Source organism: Meleagris gallopavo, chromosome 4 (assembly GCF_905368555.1).
Source record: "Meleagris gallopavo chromosome 4, MGAL_WU_HG_1.1, whole genome shotgun sequence".
Classification (NCBI taxonomy): domain Eukaryota; kingdom Metazoa; phylum Chordata; class Aves; order Galliformes; family Phasianidae; genus Meleagris; species Meleagris gallopavo.
Genome location: NC_139407.1, coordinates 4,029,762 through 4,052,918, shown reverse-complemented (window position 1 = coordinate 4,052,918; position 23,157 = coordinate 4,029,762). Strand labels below are relative to the sequence as shown.

General features: G+C 37.8%; 1 protein-coding gene and 1 long non-coding RNA gene across 3 annotated transcripts in view; one reads left to right on the top strand and one right to left on the bottom strand.

Annotated features, from left to right (window-relative positions):
- Positions 1-210: 210 nt before the first annotated feature.
- LOC104910509 (uncharacterized) lies at positions 211-21,821 on the bottom strand. The gene is made up of 3 exons (XR_004159438.2): positions 21,692-21,821; positions 2,227-11,317; positions 211-225 (listed from the first exon to the last, which is right to left on the bottom strand). It is a non-coding gene; the product is annotated as an uncharacterized LOC104910509 (long non-coding RNA).
- Positions 4,627-23,157, top strand: part of MARCHF1 (membrane associated ring-CH-type finger 1) — a 312,318-nt gene continuing 293,787 nt past the window's right edge. For both annotated transcript variants that reach the window (XM_031553004.2, XM_031553002.2), the window contains exon 1: positions 4,627-4,766. The gene's annotated coding sequence lies outside the window, so the exon portion shown is untranslated. The remainder of the gene's footprint in view (positions 4,767-23,157) is intronic.

Genomic DNA, 23,157 nt, shown 5'->3' with positions numbered 1-23,157 from the left:
TTTCTAGTTGTGCATAACATTTTCCGTAATACGTGTGCCGAGGCCAAAGTGTCTTCGCTGATGGTAGCTTATGTTATCTCCATTAGATCAGATTCAGGGTCTTGAAAGGAGTACAAACAGACCTCAAAGTCTGTGCCAGGTTTGGCATTCAGTTGTGCAGATATTTGTAAGAAATTCAGTATTCATTCTTCAAGCTCCTGTGCTGCCACTCAGTGCTGAGCAGTGCTATAGTCAGGAAAGAGGGAAGTTCAAAGAATGTTTGGGAAGAGAGAACTTTTTGGTTTTGTTTTTGCTTTTTAATCCAAAGCTTAAACTAAAAAATGAGCTTAAATCAAAGAACTGCTGGCTGAGTGCTAGTTACTTAAACATTACCATTTTTTGTTGAAAACCATAATTGACACAGATGTGATTATAATGGTTCAAGACATCTTAATAAATACAGTATTTAAGGATATAACAACTCTTTGACTCCTGAAGATTTTTCATACACAAAAATAGAGTATTTTATATTATTTTGCATTATCAATTTAGATTTTTAAAAATAAAAGGTTGTTAAGCCTTGCTATCACTCAAGCTACACAACTGATATAAACTTAAGGATGCAAAAAAAGATCTGAAAACGAAACAGAAAAAGATACTCTTAAAATAGGGAAACATTTTCCTGAGCGTTTAGGCATCCTATACAAATTCATTCCTGCAGGAAATTAACGACCCATAGACTCCTGTGAATGCTGTGACTGGGTTTGAGATGATGAGCTATGCAAACTAGGACTACAAATGCATCTGATTACAGACTTCAGGTCCGGAAAGGAATTTCTGTAATGAATAATTAGTTCAGCACATCACAACATTACTAGCTCTATTCTGAAACAAGTCATCAGGGTAACTATAGGAAGAATTTGATGTTCTAATATGGTAAAAATGGGAGCATTTGCTCAAGAGAAAGTTTTGTTTCAAGTGTCATGTTTAAGCAAAAGAACTCCTTAGTTCCAAAGTGATAAAACTTGCTTGCAATAATCAAAAGAATAGCAACTAAACTCATACTATTTACTAGAGGATTCTATTAAAATACAATTGCAAGAATGGAATAGTAATTAAAGGAAGAGAAAATGAAAAATGTCATAAAGATCTTCCTAATGTAAGAAAAAAAAAGAAAATAAAGAAAATTTTACTAAATGTTAAATAGAATGCATCCTTGTTGATTTCTTCCCCTGTGCAGAACATAGCTATTTTTTTTCTTCGCAGTAATAGTATTTTTATTATCTGGAATCAGACAATGAAAAGCTAATGACTTGGAACAATGACTAATAAGATAAAAGATTTGCTGGAGCCTCATAAGGTCAATAAATTCATAGGCTCATTCACCAGGAAGCGGCAGTGATTTACGTGGAATAAAGCAGGCATTCAATTCAGAATATTTATTAACTCATGTTGTAAGCGTTAATTGAGCTCATTTGTGAAGGTATTTCTGCAATTATTGTGTTCAACACTGACATTAGGATGTGCACTCATTTGAGATCTTTCTTCAATAATAGCACCAAATGTTGGATTTGAAAATTGACTTCACAAATAAGACAGAAGAGACAATAAAAAATGTTGCTTGCCCACCTTCATAATACCTGATCTCATTTATTATTATTATTATTTTTGCTGTTGTGTTCATTGTATATGATATGTATTCTGCTAGTTCCGTTCTTGTTGCTTAATAATATGTTAAATAATGTCTGGAAAGAAAGACAGCTCAAAACCTGTGATAAGAGCTCTTATGCTGCTAGTAACGTGTGTATGCAAACCATAAGTATGAGTTTCAGGAATCCAGTGGAAGGCCTAGCTGAAAAAAGGCAATGGAGAAATCAGATTTCTATTTGACTATCTGCCCCTTTGTGTAAAATATCATAAAAAAGAGAATACTAGAAGATTTGGTGACTGTTTTCCCCTACAGCCTATCACAAAATGGCTTTATAGCATGTTAAACCATTCCTGCTGTTAGAAAAACTTTACACTTTCTTTGTACTGCAGCTGGAGGTTGACCTATATGGGGTAGGAACAGAAGAGAGGTAGCTTGGCTGCTTTACAGTTTATTATGGTTTCTTACATGGTTTATTAAAATCAAATTGTTTAAGTGAAGTAAAAATAATAGTTAAAGAAAAAAAGAATGCCTGGGTATCCAGAAGTATCTATTAGAATCAAAGGCCTTTAGTACTTTTACAGAAATTCTTTTCTTACCTTCATAGTCCTTAAAATAAGATGCCAAAATGCACTTTACCACTTCACTTTCTTCAGGCCTGGATCAGTAACATCAGAAAAGTTCAATCTGTATTACTGTCATTCAGTTCTGCTGATCTTCCTTAACAGGTCTATCAATAATATCACTCCAGTTCCCTTTAAAACAAAAAGCAGTACGTGAAAGAGGGAGGAAAAGTCTGCAAATAACTCCTCCCAGGGCCTTGACCTCCTCCATCTATCACAACCAGAGAAGGTAGATAAGGGAGTTTCGTATGAAAGTGACCGTTCTAGGTCCGCATGTTAAATCAACTTGTAGATCACACTGTGACTGCTGCGGATATGAAGGACTGGCAGAGATCCCATGTGAACTCTGTGCTGCATATTTTTCCTGGTTTCCCAAGATATCTGAAAACAGAAAAGATGAAAATCTTCCACAGAGTAGTCAAGTCTACATGGCCAGTTCTTCAGACCTCTAGCTGACATGCACTTGAGTTACTCTTCTGTAGTGCTATCAGGTCATAATATTTCACTTCAAATAATCCTTTGCTTGAGAAAAAAACACACTGAGGCATAGAACCAGTGGTTGAAGCACTAAAAAATTCATCAGTTTTAATTTCTGGTATTATTTCAGGCTCACATCCTAGTGTAAATTGCTAACTCTATGCCATTTTCTATGTAATGGATAGTTAAATTGTGCATCCCATAAAGTAAAGACAAAATTATTAAAATGGTAAAGAAATTTATTTGATGTACAGCTCAAAACTTTCTGTACTACTTTTTTGTGTAATATTAAAATTATATGACCTTTACTTCATCACCATGCCATTAGAAAAATGAGCGAACACGGATAGAAATACGGAAGATTTCTTACCAATAAACCTTGCCATCCATAAAAAATGTCAGATTTCACATGTTTTTCTGTTGTACTCAGTTGGAGAGATCACACCTTTGGATCTGATAAATTACTTTTTGTTAGAAGATAGTGGATGGATTAAAAAAGTAGAAAATTTGCATCAGAGAGTAATCTTAAAGTCCAAATCTACAGTAGTAGCCCACGAGGAATATGCAAACAGACATGTAATCTTTCAGCATGACTGCCTTCAAGCCTAATTTGAACTTGATTATTTGGTGTCAGAATATATAAAACAGAGTAAAGCATCGAATTTTGGGACTGAGTACTTTGGCTTAATTCTAACAAAGCACAAGAAGCTTATTAAACTTGGACTTTTTGCAAAGCTGCACTGACTGTATGCATTTACAAAATCATACACTGTCCAGCTGTTTGCTGAACTTAGTTTTTATCTATCAGAAATGCACTTTTAAAGTGAACATCCCAAGCACTCCTGTTTGTTGTGCTTTACTTGGCATCATGCAGCAGTAAATAGCAAAGAGGGTTACTTTTGAACTAATTATGAACTGAAGATGAATATAGATGAAGTCAACGGGCACTGAGCACACAGGAGCTGATAAGAGCCAGACTGCGTAAACACTCCTGAAATGCATGGAATGTGGATATTGTGTTCTTTAACACCAGCTATTTTCCTCTGCAGGACTTCTGTGGGGCTGCAGTACTTGCTAACACTGGTGTAAACCTCTGTCTTCTGTGTTAAAGCTTTGTGTTCTCAGTCTGGTTCTCCATCTTCATGGATAACAGTGGACATTTTTCCCTTCTGGGCTACGAAACCTTCAGAGTGACCCTCAGAGAAATGTAGAAGCTAGCATGGAGTCTGGCCACATCATATCAAGTGATAAGCAAAGCCCAGCAGGAGCGAATTGTTTTTCTTCAGAAATATGCTTATATTTTAGTTTGTAATTATTTTGGTGGAAAATGAACTGGAAAGGTCATGTTACAGAAGTTAATGTTTCTATCAAATGCTAATCTTGCTTGAGATTTCAAGCAACAGTTTAGTAAGGGATGATTTGAAACAGCTTACAAAATCTGATATTGATTTTGAAGTTTGTTAATAAGTAATTTTGCCCTTGTGAAAGACTGCATGTACCTCAAGAGTTCCACACAATAGCACTGTAGATGGTAGGTGGGACTTGTAATACTGACATTCTCAAGAAACTGCACAATGTCTTTTGATATTCCAGAAATGAGGAATGTATATTCTTGGGAACTTCTCTTAATTAATTCTTTCACTTATAAGTGTATGTCTTATTACCAGTTTAAAACGTACTGATTTCCCATTGCAGATTTTGCATCGTAGATGATATATTTATGTGGAGTATAGGATTTACATTTAAGATATCAAGCAAAAACTATTGTGTAGCTAACGACTCCTGCCCCAAAAACATGCTCAAACTAACATGCAGAGTTTGGTTCTTAGCTGAGTTAGAAAGATACACTGTTTATGTCTAATTGCATTCTTTTCTTTTGTTGCTTTTTCTTTCGTCTAGGTTGTAGGGCCATGTCATCCTTGAAGACGCTACTGGTGGAATTAATCACTTCTCCATATACCAGAGCACTGACATCCTGAGTTTGTTACATCAAAGGATATTGACTGAGAAGACAAATAATCAAATGACCCGTAACGCAGGTAAATGATACTCTTGGGATCAAAGGAATCCCCTACGAATACTGTGTGCTGCTCTGTTCTGCCAGTCATAGAAAGTGTCATTTGGCTGCAATGGTTATAGTGAGGTAGCTTTTGTCAGTCCTTCAAAGTGAGGGTTTTCTAAACAAGATCTTCCTGTTTGTTTTCCTTGTTTGCTAATTCTTCATAAAATACAAAGATGAATGTTAAGTCTTAGTCGCGTATCAATTCATATGACACGCATACATGAAGGCTAGGCTTCTGAAACACTTCCAAATGGAACAGAAGGCAGTTTATTTTGGAAATTGATTGAGGTGGCTAGCTGAGAACTGGCTGGTGCAAGAAAATAGGCTGCAAGAGGTGTTACCTTTAAATCTTATCCTGAACCAAAGCCATTGGTTTTAGTCTTCTTTGAAAGTGGGTTCAGCTTAACAAGTAAAAATCACTCCTCTTCTTGTATACAAGTGCCCACACAGAAGGTTAGTGTAGAAGAACGATGGTTCTGTGCTTAGATTCTAGGAGCTTACTTGCATGGAAATACTCAAATGTGCCTTCATTGAATTTACTTTTTACTAGGAAACACGGATGTGCATGTCAGCTCCTGTATCCACTCTTCCTTTACTCATTCTGCACTTTGTTTGAAAATAAAGATCTGATTTTGCTGTCCATGTTACTACTTCAACTTTATGTAAACTTTGAACTAGGCTGCATACTTCACAGTTCTGCATACAAACCAAGAAATTAAAAATCTACATGAGCCTTTGAAATAATAGCTATACTGTGAAGCAATCATGCTATAGCTTCTCTGATTATGATAAAGAAGAGCTGCACTCTGGCAGCAAAATAATTTGAAATAGGTACGTGGATATGTGATGTAATATTTAGAAGAACAGTAAATTAGAAGTATTCAATTTGTCTAGAAGCTGATGGCTGGATCACCAGGTAGTATAAATCTACATATTGTTATTGGGAGTCAGAGTTATTTCTGAATGATTCACTACTAAATATCAAAACCTGAATATGTGGCACAATAATATAGAAATTTTTCCATTCAAAAGGAAGCAGAACTCTATAGTTGCAAGAATTTTTGATTTATCAAAAAGATTTATCAAATATTGTCTGTTAAAGTGAAACTTATGTTCACATAGTAAGAATAAATAATCTCACGTAGATTTCAACCTCTCCCACATACAGATTCTATCCTGCCACAGTGATAATCTAGTATGATTAGTTCTTTTGCAGTTTTGTGCAAAAAAGTTGTTTAACCACATTTGTTTTCCTTCTTTTTGTTTTTTTTTTTTTTATTATCTCATTATAGTTCATGGCATAGATTTAAAACATTAGTGAGGTACTTTCCATCACTTTTTTAAAATTAACTTTCTCAACTAATGGTTCGCTTAATTTCTGCATCTCACTGTTAATAACCTACTGAAACTTTATAAGGAGAACAAGAGTCAGCAAGAACTACAAATACCAATAAATGCAGAAATAGCTTGCTTTTTGCATAAAACTAAGGAACAGTAGCCACTAGATATCAAAATAAGAAGAAAAAAATGCCATGAGCCATGAGCAGAAATTAGCTAAGCTGTTGTCTAATCAATTGTGACACTTTGACAGAACCAGATTTTACATTATATGAAAGATTTATCTACTGCCAGGATTTTACTTGGGTTCTCTAGCTCTGGAAAACTTTACTATATGTAATAGAAGCAGTGGTATTCTGACTGGCAGGGAATGAAAGAATACGTGGGAAAAACAGAAATTACGTTCAGGGCGAATGATGACCTCCTCTTACTGAACATCATAAAATGTATGTAGAATAATAACTTGGAATTGTGAATAATAATAGAACAGAGAACAGAATTTCGATCTGGGATGACTGCAGGTCATTATTAAAAGCTCTTCTGCTTTACTGTGTATACACAGCTGCTTATTTTCTCTTCATAAAGCTGTTCCTCACTTAGCATGCATGATACAGGCCAATGAAAACATGGATTTCTCACTTGTTGAGAACATGCATAAAGATTTTTTTCATTCCGAAGTTAATTACTATGCATGACATTTTAAATACACTTTCTGTGCTGGGAGGTCGGTCAATATATCTTACATTAGTAAACAGATTGGAAAACTCACTGTAGTTTAGAATGTATGCAGAAACATGGACTATAATTCAGAGCAAGAACTGGAAGTTTTTGTTTGATTTGGATCTTCTGTGGCACGACTCCGAATTATTCAGTGCTCTTGTATCTTTGTGTCAATGCTGAATATTTTTTTTCCTGGATATATCTCACTAACAACATGAGTTGTTTTGCATGAGAACACTGGATGATGAACAGCATCTGTGCTTTGTAGATTAAATGGTTTCAAACAAAAGTTTTAAATGAACAGTTGAATTAATGAAAGATTAAAGAATCTCCATTTGCTATTATTTTTAAGTAAGAAGTGCCAGAATCTGTGTCCTCATCAGGATGTTTTGTTCCAGAACAGCTTGTAAAGATCTCATGAAATAGCAAATGTCTAATAGAGTTTTTTTCTTAGAAAACCTGTTTATATAAAGTGAGAACTCAGGTGGTGTTTTCCTCAATCCCTTTAGTAGCAGGGAAAAATATTGTGAGGAACAGGAAAAGCCACCTGAGCAACACATGGTTAAGAGACTGATGCAGTCAGAGGAATTTTTTAATTATTATTGTTTTTTTTATCATGCAGAGATTTATTCAGCATCAGGCCTGCTGGCAACAGATGGAGTCTACCTGTTTTAAAGGGGGGGAATGGATTCTAGCCCAGTAGTTGGTGGGGCTTGTTGAGAGGGCTTTAAACTAGGTTTGAAGGGGAAAGGGGGTAAAAACAAACTTGCTACAGATGAGCCTAGGGGCAGTATGTTGAGGTTGGGGGTGAGACCAATGGCCCAGCTGAAGTGCATCTACAGCAATGTGCACAGCATGGGCTGCAAACAGGAGGAGCCAGAAGCCATTGTGCAACAGGAAAACTATGACTTAGTTGATACCACCGAAACATGGTGGGATCACTCTCATGATTGGAGTGCTGCACTGGGTGGCTACAGGCTCTTCAGGAGGGACAGACAAAGAAGGAGGGCTGGTGGGATGTCTCTCTGTGTTAAGGAGTGTTTTGATGCTCTAGAACTCAGTTTTGGCAATGATAAGGTTGAGTCCTCATGGGTAAGGATCAGAGGGAAGGCCAGTGAGACTGACATCCTCCTTGGGAGTTTGTTATAGACCACCAAACTAGGATGAGGAGACAGATGAAGCATTTTATGATGCTTAGCTGGCAAAAGGCATGTGATCACTAGCCTTTGTTCTTGTGAGGGGACTTCAATTTGCCTGACACGTTGGAAAAAACAGCAGAGAGGAAGCAGTCTAGGAAGATTCTGGTGTGTGTGGAAGATAACTTCCTGACACAGCTGGTAAGAGAGCCTACCAGGGGAATTGCCCCTCTAGACCTGTTTACAGAGAAGGACTGGTGGGAGTTGTGGTGGTTGGAAGTGGTCTTGGGCATGGGGACCATAAAGTGATGAAGTTCTCTGTTTTTGATGAAGTCAGGTGAGAGTTAGCAAAACTGCTATCTTGCAACCTCATGCAATGCTAAAGGATTGGGGTAGAGTGGCTGGCAAGCTGAACTGAGGATAAAGATCTGGGAATATTAGTCAATAGCTGGTTGAACGTGAACCAGTAGTGTGCCCAGATGGCTAAGAAAGCCAGTGGCATACAGGATTGCATCAGAAATAGTGTAGCCAACAGGAGCAGGAATGTGATCATCTGTCTGTACTTGGCACTAGTGAGGCAGCACCTTGAGTTCTGTGTTCACTTTTGGGCCCCTCACTACAAGAAAGACACCGAGGCCCTGGAGTGTGTCCAGAGAAGGGCAATGGAGCTGTGAAGGGTCTGGAACACAAGTTTTATGAAGTGTGGCTGAGGGAACTGGGATTGTTTAGTCTGGAAAAGAGGAGGCTCAAGGGAGACCTTACAGATCTCTAAAACAACCAGAAGGGAGGTTGTGGCGAAGGGTTGGGGGTGGGGAATCAGCATCCTCTCTCAGGTACCAGCAACAGGACAAAAGGCCTTAAGTTGCACAAGGGGAAGTTTGGGATGGATATTAGGAGCAATTTCTTCTCAAAAAGAGCGGTGAGTTATTGGAACAGGCTGTCCAGGGAGATAGTGGAGTCACTGTCCATAGAGGTATTCAAGAAGTGTGTGAATGTGGCAGTGAGGGGCATGGTTTAGTGGGCATGGGTTGATGGTTGGACTTGATGATCGTGGAGGTCTTTTGCAACCTTAATAATTCCACGGTTCTATGAACTTCCAGAAAATATTTTGAAATGACAGCTGAAGAGACAATTATTTCTTTTGTCACGTTTTCTCTTATTGGTATCATTGGATTGAAAGAAATTATTAAAACAATAGATCTTTACAATGTCACTCACCTAATGTGTGAGTGTTTTATTCATTATGTTACGTATTATACAACTTCTCTGCACGCATACTTAAAAATTAGTTCAGTGTTTAAACAAGGCAGAAGATATTTACAGTAAACACTTAATCTACTGATAATTTTAATTTTTTTTCCATTTTGTTTTATTTCACCTAATCAACCGTGTTTTCAAAATCAGCAACATTTAATGAGCTCTTGGGAGGTTATATAGTGAAAAACTCTACTTAGCAATAGTATGTATGACAGACACGATAGTTTACAATTAGTTTTATTACCAAGCCATAGACTTTTTTTTTTTTGGGCATCGAAAAAACTTGCTAGGATAAAATGAAGCGTTTTATTATTTAATCTATTAATTATGATCCATATGGATAGCTTTTGTAATATTCCTCTACTATTCATTTACAGTCAAATAATTTATCAGATATTTTACTCTTACCATGCCTTTTCCTTCAATTTCTTCTGATCTTTTTTTTTTTAAAGAGAAAAATTGTGAAGCTCTTTATATAATGATGTAAATATCATTTAATTTATTCACATGCCCATATTAGGAGAACAGAAAACAGAAATGTTCTTTCTTTTCTTTTTTCTTTCTTTCTTTTTTTTTTTTTTTTTTTGAAAGTGATTTCACTATAAGAAAGAAATTCAGTGATAGGACTAGAAAATTCTCATAACACAGCATGAGTGAGCTTAAGTTTCACTGAAGAGAAAGCAGTAATAATTGCAAAAAATTGGAATGTATGAGCATAGTAAGAACAAAGCTCTGTGAGCCATTCCTGTGAGACACGTTGACTCTTGATGAAGTCTTGCACATACCACAGACATTTCCATGTACAAGACCAAGTTGGACTTTCACTGCTTAATGATGGTCTTCTTTGAGTTTGGAGTTAAATGGTAGCAATGGCTGAAATGCCTTTGCCTTCTCCAGAAGCAGGATGCAACCAATCACTTCCTAACTCAGCGAGAAGAGGCAACTGTAGTGTAAGCTGACTGAAACATTATCTTCAAGCTCTTGAGATCTTCCTGCTCTGCACTAAGTATCCTTTGTGGATTTCTGACCAGGGCTGCTGGAAAAGTGTTTTTAAAATTCGCTACCATAAAAAGCAATTGTAATTTAGGTAGCAGGTTTCAGAGTGAATTGTTATGATTTGGTAACACATCTTAGGAGGAGGCCAAGGAAAGGTGTCTGGTATGGGAAGAGAACCACCAAGAGTTATTTGGCCTTATTTCAATCCTTCATTCCATATAATAGCAAAATGGATGGATTTTTGGGATTCTGAGAAATTATTGAGAGGCTCTGGTTGCAGGAATACTTTGCCCATAGGGAAAGAAAGATCAATTGCACCTCAGGCTTAGAAGTTCAGCAGATCTTCTGGACTTTGGGGATAAAGAGGCACAGCTTCATACCTGCTCTGTGAAGAAATGATAGAAGACTTAGGTATCAGTCAACTTTTTTGTTTTTTTTCCTTGTTTGAGGCATTCTCGTAGCTTTCTGAGGCCAAAACCAGTATTTGAACATAAATGCCATTATACTGGTTATGTTTTGAAAATATTTGCTTGGTGTTTTTCAGTCAGCTTTATCAGTTCATTAATCTTAATATAAATTAAATAGCTACTGTAATAATGCTATATAATCTCATCGTAGAAGCAGTATCTTCTGATTTTTCAGTTAACAAGGATTTTACATTTACCTCATACATGACTGAAAAGTGGGGAAGAAACCAAATGTAACTTCTGAAACCAGTTTCTCCCTTTAGAATTTGGAGCAGATGTGTTTTGGGGGGGAGGGGGGAAAGCCCTGAAAGTTTTACTGAGGCCATGAAGTGGGATTGTAAAAAGTGCTGAAACTGCTTCTTGGGTCGTGGTTCATTAACTCTAATTGTCACGTCTGGATTCCATCTGATGGATGATCAGGTCCTTCCTTTCTCACACCCTTTTTCTCACTGTGTTCAGGTGACCAGCTTCCAACGTTATCTCTTTCAGATGTATTTCCAACGTTGGACCTGGGTAACAATTGTTTCTCTAAACCAATTCAGTCGTGTTTGCATGTGTCTTTTTCTTGTTGGATTTGCTTCTTTTCCTGTATACTTCCTGTGTGGAGCATTCTTCTGTAGAGAACAGAATCATAATTAATAAAAAGCATTTTAGATTTAGAGATTTTGTTACATAAAAGCTTTTGTACTTGACAAAACTTATTTTTGAAGGTCAATAATTCTTACATATATTGAAAATAGAAAATATAAAAGCCTTGTCAAGTACCCACTTCCTTCTGATTTCAGGCTTGTTATGAGGGAGTGAAGAAGCAAGGTTTGAAATACCACCCACGTAAGACAACAACCATATAATTTATAGGATGTGGCCATCTGTGTGTTTCCCAAGTTCCTGTTTCTTTGTTGGAATTAATCATGTGCCAGAAGCAGAACATTAACTCTACAGGCAGTAGAAAAGATTTTGAGCAAGTGAAGAGCATTTCTCCCTTTATTTCAAGTGGTTTATCACTGAAAGATATATCATGATTGTTTGGTATCTTAAGAAAATTAGTAAATGCTTTCTGACCAATGTCAAATAACATCTCTGTTTTTAGCAGTAAGTGTACCTATATGAGCATAGAATTACTTATTTTCCCTACTAGAATTCAGATATTCCTCCAAAAATCAGAACATTGAATTTATTTGGCAAGTCTTAGCCCAAAGCTTATGCTTATACCTTGTACCTAACTTATACCTCGTCACGATAACAGAAGGAATAATCTTTCAATATAAATAGCAGCATAAATTAGAATACAATTTTTACTTTAGTACCATCCAAACCCTGAAAATCACCATCAGCGAGATACTTCATTTCCAGTTCTTTTCTTTTGGGCCACTATTTTTAAATTGGCTTAAGAATCTTTGTATAGCTGTCCATACTCAGGCTCAGATATCTGATCAATAGAATCAAGAAATTGAGGCCAACATATATTTGACCCGTTGCATAAATTTACAGGTAGGAAAAATATTGCATTCCCTAGAAAGATGCTGGTGCCTTTAGATGTTGTTAAGTCTGAATAAAGTTTGAATTCTTTTCTTTTTTCTATTCTCTCATCTCCATCCAATCCTCCATACTTTCTCCATAACTAACTGGTCTGAAGACCATATGTGCTCTTACCTTTAAAATATATACTTTTGTTTTGCAGTCTTCAAAAATATACTTACCCGTTACTTCAACTATTTGTTCTAATCTGTCCCTTCTCCTCTATTTGAACTGTTACTGGATTCAAATCTGTACTCGTGCCTTAGCAACATGCCTTTTTCAAAGACCTTTCTGTTTGGGCTTTGGCCTACATCACCCATGGTCTAATTATGTTAGCATGACAAACTACAAATGCAGCATCGTATCTTTTTGTATGAGTGCTCTTAACCTGCCCTTGATGCAAGGAAAGTGCTATTAGTTTGTATCTCAGTGAAAGAAGTTTAAAAAACCCTCTGTTTAAGATACTCAGCTATAAATTCAGAGAGGATTAATGCTGCCAAAAACCTATCTGCCCTGTTACACAGCAGTCTGAGCACAGATGAATGACATTTTCCACAAAAATCTGCCTCCGCCCTTCTTTGTCACTCCATCAGCCACGAAATATACATAGAATTAAAGAGCATAGGAATCTAAAATAGAACAGATTTTATTTGGAGGTATGTTTCCAAGACTGCAGCCGGGTCACATGAAAGTCTGCCTGAGGTCATTTGTCAGTGATCCTGGAGCTGCCTACCCTTCAGAGGTACAGTGAAGTGTTAAGCACGGTAAGAGCTGCCAGCATTCTGTGAAGGCAGAGGTTGAACAAGAACTCGTGGGAACAGGAAAGATCATAGAGCCAAGTAGAAGTATGAACTAATTCAGACACTCACATTTCAAGTGTTTCTAGCTACAAAAACATGTTGAAATGAGTCTCCCTGTGTGCTTATGCAGGTGGTTTTACAGTAGGACAAGAAGCCAGAAGAGATCCCTGAGATCAGAGAGCCCTTCTCTTTCCATACTTTTTCAGATATCAATTCTCCTACATATACAGAACTAGGGATCCTCTATCCTGCTTGCCAGAGATAATCCTCAAAAAGCCCTTTTTTATCACCACACCCACAAATAGAGATACAAGATATCATAACGCTAAAATTCAAAGGAAGTTGTAGAATTGGTTGTTAGAAAACAGGAGATGGTAGGTTAATCTTATTTATTGCTTTCTTCCAACCCAAAATGTTTTGTTTTTGTTTTTTTTTAAATTGGAAAGGACTCCTTAAAATGTCTTGCACTTAATCTGCTATACGTTTATCAGCAAAGTTTGCCTCCCAGCGAGACAGTAACTGTTGTATACATTTGAGTTTATTAAGATAGTTGTCCAGTCCAAAAGTATTACCCAACAATTCAGAAGCAATCCTGTGACTCCAGTACCGATTGAGCTTAGTCCTAAAATAATATATACCGATTCTTTAGGGATTGTTGTGAAAGTACCAACTCCCACGTCGTTAGTTTGAAAACACAAAGTTGTTTTGTCTTTTTTTTCCCATCATTTCCATGGGGAATGTGTTTTTCAAAAGTAGCTTGTTTTCTCTGAGTTCTGCCACAAAAGGGAGTTAGTAAACTTTAGTGTCTGTGTGTGGGGAGGCAAAGGAGTAACATGAAAGCAACCTGGTAATGTTTTTGTGTGTTTTAGAAAGGAAGGACTTGCTGTAGGCCTATTAGATTTCTCCTTCAATGCAACAGGAGCATAGCTATTGCTTATATTATGATCAATTAGTGCTTGGGACTATTAATATAGTAAGTGGATAATTTAGTTTCAGTGCCTACTTCAGGTAAATATGACAAAGAAAGTGTTAACCACTAGGCAAAAATAGGCAATAGGCTGGAAGAATAATCTGTTCTGTTAAAAAAAAAAATGTGCAGAATATCATTAAAATGTAATAAGCTTCTGCTTTGGTTTGTGCTCTTGCCCAGAGAATAGGATACAAGGCAGAAGGTCTACACTATTCCCATTTAAAGACTTGTAGTGGAAATGCTAAGTCACAGCATAAATCAGTGATTGAGCGCCTGGTAAGAAGGCAGGGCCAATGCAGAGGAGCTCAGGTGCATGCAGTGCACTGAGTGACCAGAAGGCATAGAGCCAGGGTCCACCCCTTCCCAGACCTCATTTAAGGGCTGGAAAAGGAGATGAGGCTGTCTTGCTGGAGATCCCCATCTACCTGTGGCTTTCCAGAGATAAGCAGCTTTTCTTCCTTTGTTCTTTTTGTGTCCGTGGCTGCTGCACGTGGGCTTGTTCTCCTTTGCTGCAGCCGAGGATTGTGCCACTCTGCTATTATTCCTGTACTTCCCATTACATTATAGCATTACAAGGCTGTTGGAGTGTTTTATATTCAATAATATTCAATTAAAGATATCTGACAGTCCAGTGGGAATCCTGCTGGTAGGGGTAGGCTTGCCCTGGATCACTTTAACAGGAACAGCAGGGCGTATTTGCACAGCATGGTGTCTGGAGGAGCCAAACAACCAGCACCTCCTGCTTTTTAAACAAGAACCCACCAAGTTTTATTTAAAAGAAGAAGTAACAAGATAGACGTCAAAGCTACTTGCTGTGGTGTTTTAAAAAGAAGAGTGAATTTTCTTAACAGGTTGTTTGCATTACTCTGTTGAGTAATTACCGCTGTATTAAGCAGGCAGATTGTGCCTCCAGTGCAGCCTGGATGGGTCTTATGGACAAGCGTAAAGTGGGATTTGGGACCCAATTACTGTGTGTGGTACTGTTTTACCAGGTGTAGAAGCATGGGATGTATTGGTTCATCCCTAAAGGTGCATCTTTCTTAGTGTCTTCTCTGATAGTCACCATTAGCAAATACCTAGATAAAGACTTAAAGAAACAGGCAGGAATAGAGAGACTCTTACACAGGGCATCCTGTTCTCATGAAGTTTAGGAAGGTCTCACATATTTAGGAACCTCTTTGGTGTGCTCAGCCCTGCTACCTGCAGCTGACATGTTAATCTCTGGGGTCAGGAGCAGTTAATGGATCCAAGTCTTTCTTCAGGTATGATCTCAAATTTTTCTAGCTTTTTTTTTTTTTTTTTTTTTTAAATAATCTTCATCCATCTATTCCTTTTTTGGCATCTATACCTTTAAAGGTTTGGACACTCCTGGAGACTAGAATTGCAGATAAATTCACCCATAAGAACGTCTAAAATTATTTCAGATTAAAATCATTCTTCTACTAAATTAATCGGCAACTGCCTGAAAATTTTCACCTCTAAGAAGGCCGTGTCCGTACTGCTTTACAGATGGAAGAGTTTCACCATTTCCCATAGCTCAATCTAAATAGCTGCCATGGGTGGTCCTACAGAGTTTTTCTTTGAATGCAATGCCAAATTCCCTATGTTTCTGATATGCAGGGATAGTTCTGCAACAAGCTACTCCCTCAAACCGCCTTGAATCTTGAGATAGATAGATAGATATAAGTGCATATATACATACCATAGAAAGGAATATTAAAATCGAAAAAATCCTTCCAGATTAGCAAGACAAATTCTCTACCATTCTAAAATGCTTTATTTTAAATCATGAAAAAGGCCTCTTGCATTAATCTTAGTCATCCTCTAGGTGTAATATTGGTTTTATATACATGTTTTCTTTATACCTTTAAGACTTGAAGTTCTTTTTCTAAGCCTGAATCACATAAGTTTTTATTTTACTGACTTGTGAAAAAGACAGTCTTTGCCATAATTATTTATGCCATCGCATTGGGCAGAACAACAACAACAGAAAAACTTCTTAAAATGAACTATTCTGCTGGTTTGTTATTAGAAAATATTTGCCTTTAGCATATAGAATCATCGAATTGCTCAGGTTGGAGAAGACCTTAAAATCATCAAGTCCAGCCACAACCTAACCATACTACCCAAACTCTAACAGCCCTCTGCTAAATCATGTCCCTGAGCACCACATCCACAATGTCAGAATATGAATTCTGACAATGCTGTTCCTCCTGGAAGAAATTAGATACTAAACTTTGAAATGAAGGTAGAACACTAAATGTCATTACCAAGATGGAGAAGAGAGTACCTCTGTCATTGAGGGAAGGTTAAACATTACTTCCCCTTGTTTCCTTCTGCAGATCTAACAGTGTTGGTAAGATCTTTGATTTCCCCTGTAAGAACAAGTGTATAGCCAGGTCTTTTTATTTCTGAAATCATAATTTGTAAGTTTTGTAGGTATCATACGGTGATGATTGATGAAGCTGTGAAATTTCCTTGGAAATGTGTGGTAAACCTTATCATGTAATGCAGTGTTTTTCTATTTAAAACTTAGCTCCTAGTATTTTGTAAAGAGAATTCAGATTACATAATTAAATCCTTTTTCCTTGGTAACTTTGTTCTCCAGTGAAATCAGATTTAAATATTGGTATAAAACTATTCTCTCAATTTTATTATTACATTTTGTATTACTCTGTCCCTCAGTCTCTTCATTTTCTAAAGCAGTAGCTGATGTACAGTGTTAAGTGTTCCCTGTGGCTGGACTTTGGCACATTTGGCTGATGTCGTTATTCCAGAAATAAGCAGTTCTTTGCAAATGTGTGATCGTTGAGCTTGCTTGAGCCTTTATTTTTATAAGAAAGAGAGATAGAAGGAAGCGTGTCTGCAGACTTGTGTGCTTGCAGTTTTCCTTATAACTTTATGACTTTGCAAGGCTTACCAGCAGTTGTTAATCAAGAGAAATTCTTATAAGAGAAATTGTGGACATATTTAACTTTCCTAATACATACCATATTGAAAATATTAAAAATGTCCTAAATGTTTCAGAAAAATAACAAATCCTTAGTTGTAATTGCCATTAGACTTAGCACTGCCCAGTATGTTAGTACTCAAATCATTATAGAGATTTACAGAGGAATCTTCAAATCTACCAAATGATAAAAACGGGACGCTTGTAGTCATTGTTCTTAAATATCAAGGTTCAAAAATGTATTAAAAATATGCAGTTTCATTCTCATGTTCTTTTTTTTTTTTGTTTGTTTAATTGTTGATACAGATCCCACCCTGCATCTTACACTCCATGTGAGCATCCACTTAGAGCACAGAGAATCAGTCAGTCACTTGTGCATGGCACATGTACAATACTGTTGTCATGCTCCAATACCCTGCCCACAGGCACAAGTCGTCTGGCTGCCTGAATGAAATCAGGTGTTTTGAAGAATGTCAGTTATTTTCATTTAAGCAACTTTTAAAATTCATAGTTTAGTATAAAAACCCATTTTGGGGGGGGGGCTTTACATGTATGATTGCTTTTCTTTATGGAAATAAATAATGTGCATTTATAAGGAGAAACTGATGCTAAGGGATAGGGAGTATTTCTTGCTAGTACCTTCTTTACTGTCCTAAAATTTGGATTGCTCTGTGTGAATGGAGCAAAATGGCTATTTTATTCCACTGAAATTCAATTTGGGTGTATGAAATCAGGTTTCCCCAAAGCAAAAATCTCGTAAGTCCTCTGCACACACCTCTATTTGGAGTAGACTGTCACACTGTGGAGAACTGAACGGCGAGACAGGCGTTTGTTTTAATCTTTAGGCTTGGAATTTCTGTTGTAACAGACACTGCTGAGAGAAAGGCTTCCAGGAAACCATGTGTTGTTTCTGGTCTTTGTGAGATAATTCTTCTGTAAGCAGCACAGCTAGTGGCTCGTGATGACTAGAGAACTCCCTCCAGTGGGAGATTTATTGCATGAACTCTCCTTGAAACCATGCTCTTCTGACTGTCTCTTCGGTGGCAAATGCATCATAAGCTATTAATGTGCCTTGCTTCCTTTTACCTTTCTGCAATAAATCTGTAATCTTTTATATTTCTTAAAACAAACCTCTGTAAAGCGCGTTGCGGTTTGGTTCATGAAAGGGATACAGGGCAAATAGTTAAAGGAATTAAAGTCAAAGCTTACCTACGTGTGAGAGAGCCAAAATAAAGCAGAGAGCTACTTTATCACAGGTACTACTTATGGAAGAGAGCAACAGTGGGGCATGTAAATGATGTGGGTTTAGCCTTTTCTGAGAGGGCAGCTGGAAACACATGCTGCAATCTCCTTCAGGATGTCAGATCTGTGACAGATCTCCAGGCTGCTTGCATTCTAATCTATGTCCTATATCTCTGGTTTCGCCAGATGCTAACCTGGAGACTTCTAATTGCAAAGAACAAAACGTAATGTTGGCAAAAATGCTTTTCTGAACATGTAATGAGTACATCCTTGATCTTGCATATATATTTTCTGTAAGCTTTTGAAGCACTTCCAGAAGCTGCTATGATACATAGTGTAAAGATAACGATACATGCCTTTTTTAAAACTTAATTTTGTTCTTTCATGCTCCTTAGCATTATGATTTGGAAATAGAAATCTTTTGACAACAAAGCAGGCAGTGGGCAGGTTTTAACTATAGAAATTTCCTTGTGACGCTTCTGGCGAGGCACTTTGGCATTTTTCAGTAGTGTCCATCTTCATTGGGATGATGTGATTTTATGCCATACTTATTCAGTGTCCTTCTTCAAGTATCTCAGTTGTCATGTCATTGGGAATTTGTCTTGCTGGATTCTCATTTTTCTTTCAGAACAGGGGAACCCCCACAGCTCAAAGCAGTCTGCTTATCTTTTTCACTTACAAGCAGACTTTTGAAGGAAGGTGTTATGTTTACATTTTCATGGATTACTACATTAGGATAATCTCACAGAACCTCCTTTTTCTGATGGAGGAGAACTTTGAACAGAAGCTATGCATGCCTTCCCTTACCTTCCAGCTCCATTTTTTTATATTTCAAGTTTGCCCCAGTTTACCATGCATACTCTGCTCTCTCAGTCCCTTGCCTCCATCGAAAAGGCAAATTTTAAGCTGATGTAAGCTACTGCTTTGTGCTGAGGTACAGCTTTACATTGCCACACGTCTGTGTAAGACATTGGTTCCCATCAAGTCATTGAAGGCTCTGTGGTGCACTGAGATCTGTTGTCCGGGGAAAGAATAATACAGTTGAAACATTTCCTAATAGTATTTGGAACAGTCAGTTACTTTATACTTTCTTTGTTGCTTATTAGAAACAGCCAAGTATGAGAATTTCTCATTGTGAGATGCTCTACTGTACAATACCATGATGAAATACTGTGAAAACAGGCCAGATTGTTTTTTTAGGAAAGTTTCTCTTAACAATTGTGCTAGAAGCTTGAGAAATACATTACAATATTTCTATTCCTCACTGTCCTCATAGTAAGCAAAGAATTGAAAGATACATGCTATGGTCTTCACTGCAGGAAAAACAAACCTCATGCATGCTTCCTGGCACAGCAGAAAAGAACTAAACATGTCTTGCATAAGTACAACTTTCCCCATCTAACTTACTGATACTGAACAGTTGAGACAACATGTAACATGGAAATCAAAGGAAAACCCTTCCATCTGTTGATAGAAGATGCTACTTTGTGCCTTACTGCTGCAAGTCCTTTTATGAACAGCTCCTGACAAAAGCATCTCCCCTTCTCAGTTAGCTTTGAGTCAAGCCATTTATTTTGGATATGGCTCTCATCAATGTTTGCATAAAGAGGTTGTATAATTTTCATCTTCCTCTTGCCATTCTCTCTTAAGCAGCTGGCTTTCTCTTAGATTCTCCGTTTGCCCATCATTTCTCTAAACACAGTTTAAAAAATGTTGCGGGATAAAGATATAAACATGGTAGCCAGATGCTATAACTTCAGGAGGACACTGCCTGAACTAAAGGGTTATTGCACTGGCAGAATATGCATGAATTGCTCTCACTGCTGTCCAAGGGCCCTGGATACAAGATGCCTTGAGCATAGCTCTAACCTGGATTATGGGAACTGACCCTGCTGAGCACCCCTCAGTCAGCAAGACATTTGGCACCCAGGAACTCTCACAGTAGGACTCTGTTCTAACACAGTGCTCAGCAGAAGTTCTAATTTCTGTTTGCAATCTGAAAGCACAGGTGAAAAGTGAAAAGTTCTGCAGTTTTGACACAAACAAAATATTGCCAGAGGTATTTGCACTCCATCCCAGTAGTAGATTGCTAGTGGAAGCTGAGGGCAAGGCCTTGTCTTTGCATAATCTACTTGCAGGCATAAGTTTAAAATCAAACAATCCCTTTTTAATCCTATAAGACACGTATCAGTTATAAAGAGGTGAACCAGTGTCCAGTTTTCAACTTCATGTATGTGCAAAATGGCCCTGCAGATATTTCCTTGTTGCCGTGGGGATTGCACACCTTGTATCACATCTCTCCCTGGTCCTTGTTGGAGCACAAGGAGATGCTGTTCTTGCCATGTTCCTACAGCTGACTTCTCTAATGAATAACTGCGTCCACGCTGTCTAAATGAGGTCAGTTCTCATGACAACCACATTTTATCTGCAGATTTGTTTTCTGACACTTTCCCCTTCTATGTAGAAATTAAGTAAAATCCAAGGCAGCAGAAGGTTAAGAAAGAAAAGTAAACTGGAATGCAGGCTCAAACATGGTGACACTTTTTGCCTTTCTTGTGGATTACCAGTTTTTTACAAATTATTAAGCAGCTTGAAGTTTTATGACAACACACATTAAGAACATCAGTGTTGCTCAGCAATAGATCTTTTATAGGCAGAAACCAAACCAATGCAGAGTAAGTTATCACCAGACACAGCAAAAATCAGCAGCTATACTGTCTTACTTCAGTTACTTCTTCCTTTCCTCCCCCTTGCCTTCAGTGAAGCAGGGGTGAACCATCCCACAGGCAGCAGGGGAGAGGCTGTGCTCTGTTGGTGCTTGCCAGCATCCCCTGTTCTCACTCTGCACCAGTGCCCAGCAAGGCTCCCTGCCAGCAAGGGATTAGAGGCATGATGATGACTGTGATAGCACTAGGCCTGCTACAAGGGAATTCTGCTGATGGTGTAAGGTTATGTTAATGCTCCTTTGTAGATCTAGCATGGGATTGGGGTGATTTTTCCCCTTGGATTTGAAAACCTTTTGAATGGGAGAAAGGCAACCCCTACGAGCGTTTTGGCTCTTACAAAAGAGAGTGAAGACTTGGCCTCAGATTATTAAAGACAAACATTTACCTTCATTACAAGAACATCCCCAGTTACGCCAGCCTGAATGTTTTATAGTACCTCAGAACATGAAGCAGAGCTGTTGCTAGGAAAAAAGGCTTCCCTTGCAGAAAACAAGCACTTATTCATTGAGATGTTTCTTACAGAAATGCTCTCAGCAGTCTGGTATAGCTTGGTCAGCATACAGAGCTGTAACAGTTCTTGGACTTATATCTTAGCACAATTTCTGTGTTTGTGGCTTTTATCAATAGCTTTCCTCATTGCATTCTGCCCTTTGGACAGTATTCCTAAAGGTAAAGTGTTGTGTACTATAAGTCTACCATCAAGATCAAACACAAAACCTATGTAAATCAACTATTAGTAAAAAATGCAAAGTACTGTATTCATTTTAGATTATGTCATTTACCTTCTTTCTTGCCATGGGGATCACTGTAGATAGATGCCAAGGTGAACAAGGAGAAAATGACAAAAGCCAGTAAGATGAAAGCTACTTCCAGGTTTGTGAAGGGCAGCTCCATGAACTGTTACTGCTTCACCTAGAGAAAAGTGTAAACGTTGGCTCTGCTGGCTCTGGAAAAGGACTGCTCCCATAGAGTAATCATGTCTTTCGTCAGAAGGATACTTGATCCTGGTCAGACTGGTTAAGTAACTTCAGCAGGTAGGGGAACAATACAGTTGGTTCATGCAAGAATGCAAATTCAAGCCTTTTTTACTTAGTATGCAGTCCATACAGTTGCTCCAGGAGACATTTACAGTTCGCTGTCACTATCAGGAGAGCTGTTACTGAAGTAATGCTGTGCTTAGCTGGATTCTATTTACTGTTATATATCCGTATCCTATTTATATTTTATATATTCTATGCAATGTACACATATTTTAACATAGTAAATAAATGCTTATTAAAACAACAAATATCTGTAGGACAGCGTAGATTCTCCTCTCGGTGAAACTTGAGTATATACACAAACTACTTTCTGTGTAGTGGAGAGTTTGTATGAGGTCAAGCCCCAACCAGTCAGGAGATTCTGAAGTCAGGGGAACTCTGAAGCATTTAATTTCTCACAGGATTTAAGTCTAAAAGCAGCGTCTCCAGAAATCTGAAATCCAAGGAGTACATTTGTACAGAGAAGTTGTGGCAAATCAGAAGCAGATCGAGAAATCAAAGCAATTCACAGTAAATAAAGGAAAGTTGGCACTTACTGATTGCCAGGAATTTGTTGCTTATGTTCCATTGGGGTTTCCTCAAAATCATCGCAGTTTAGAAAAGCGATTCAAGATCATGGGCTGAGTCACTCACGTTCAGCTGGATTTCATGCACCTTGTTTCCCTGCGGCTTTGTGGTTGCTGCCTTCCTCCGGACAGGTGCAGCACACAGCAGGCTGCAGACTGCCAGGGGCAAGTGGTGAAAGTGAAAGGGAGGAGGCACAGAGCTCGACAACTTTTTTCCTGTACCTGCCTACAGGATGCGGGCAATGTGCATGCAAGATGAAGCACAGATGTTAACACAGTGCCGCTTGCGCAGTCAAGACTGAAGGATGTCTGTTGTAAAACACGTTGAATTTAAGCCCTAGTAAAATATTAACGTAACAGTAAACAAGATTAACTACTGTAAGAAACCCAGCTCAGTAAAGGTATGAGTAAGAATTTCAAAATTCAGATCCACGCTGATATGAAAGGTGACTATTAGACAGTTATGTCAGTAAGAAACAATCCTGTCCAGGTGCAGTTACGTGAGAAGTGATCCTTTTGAAGGATCTTTCTGATTGCTTTGTGAGTTATTCTGAATACTCTTGATTTCTAAGAGACAGATTTTGTTCCTTGTCAAATCCTAGTCTGAAAAGCACAAATAGCATTTACACACACTAAAGCATC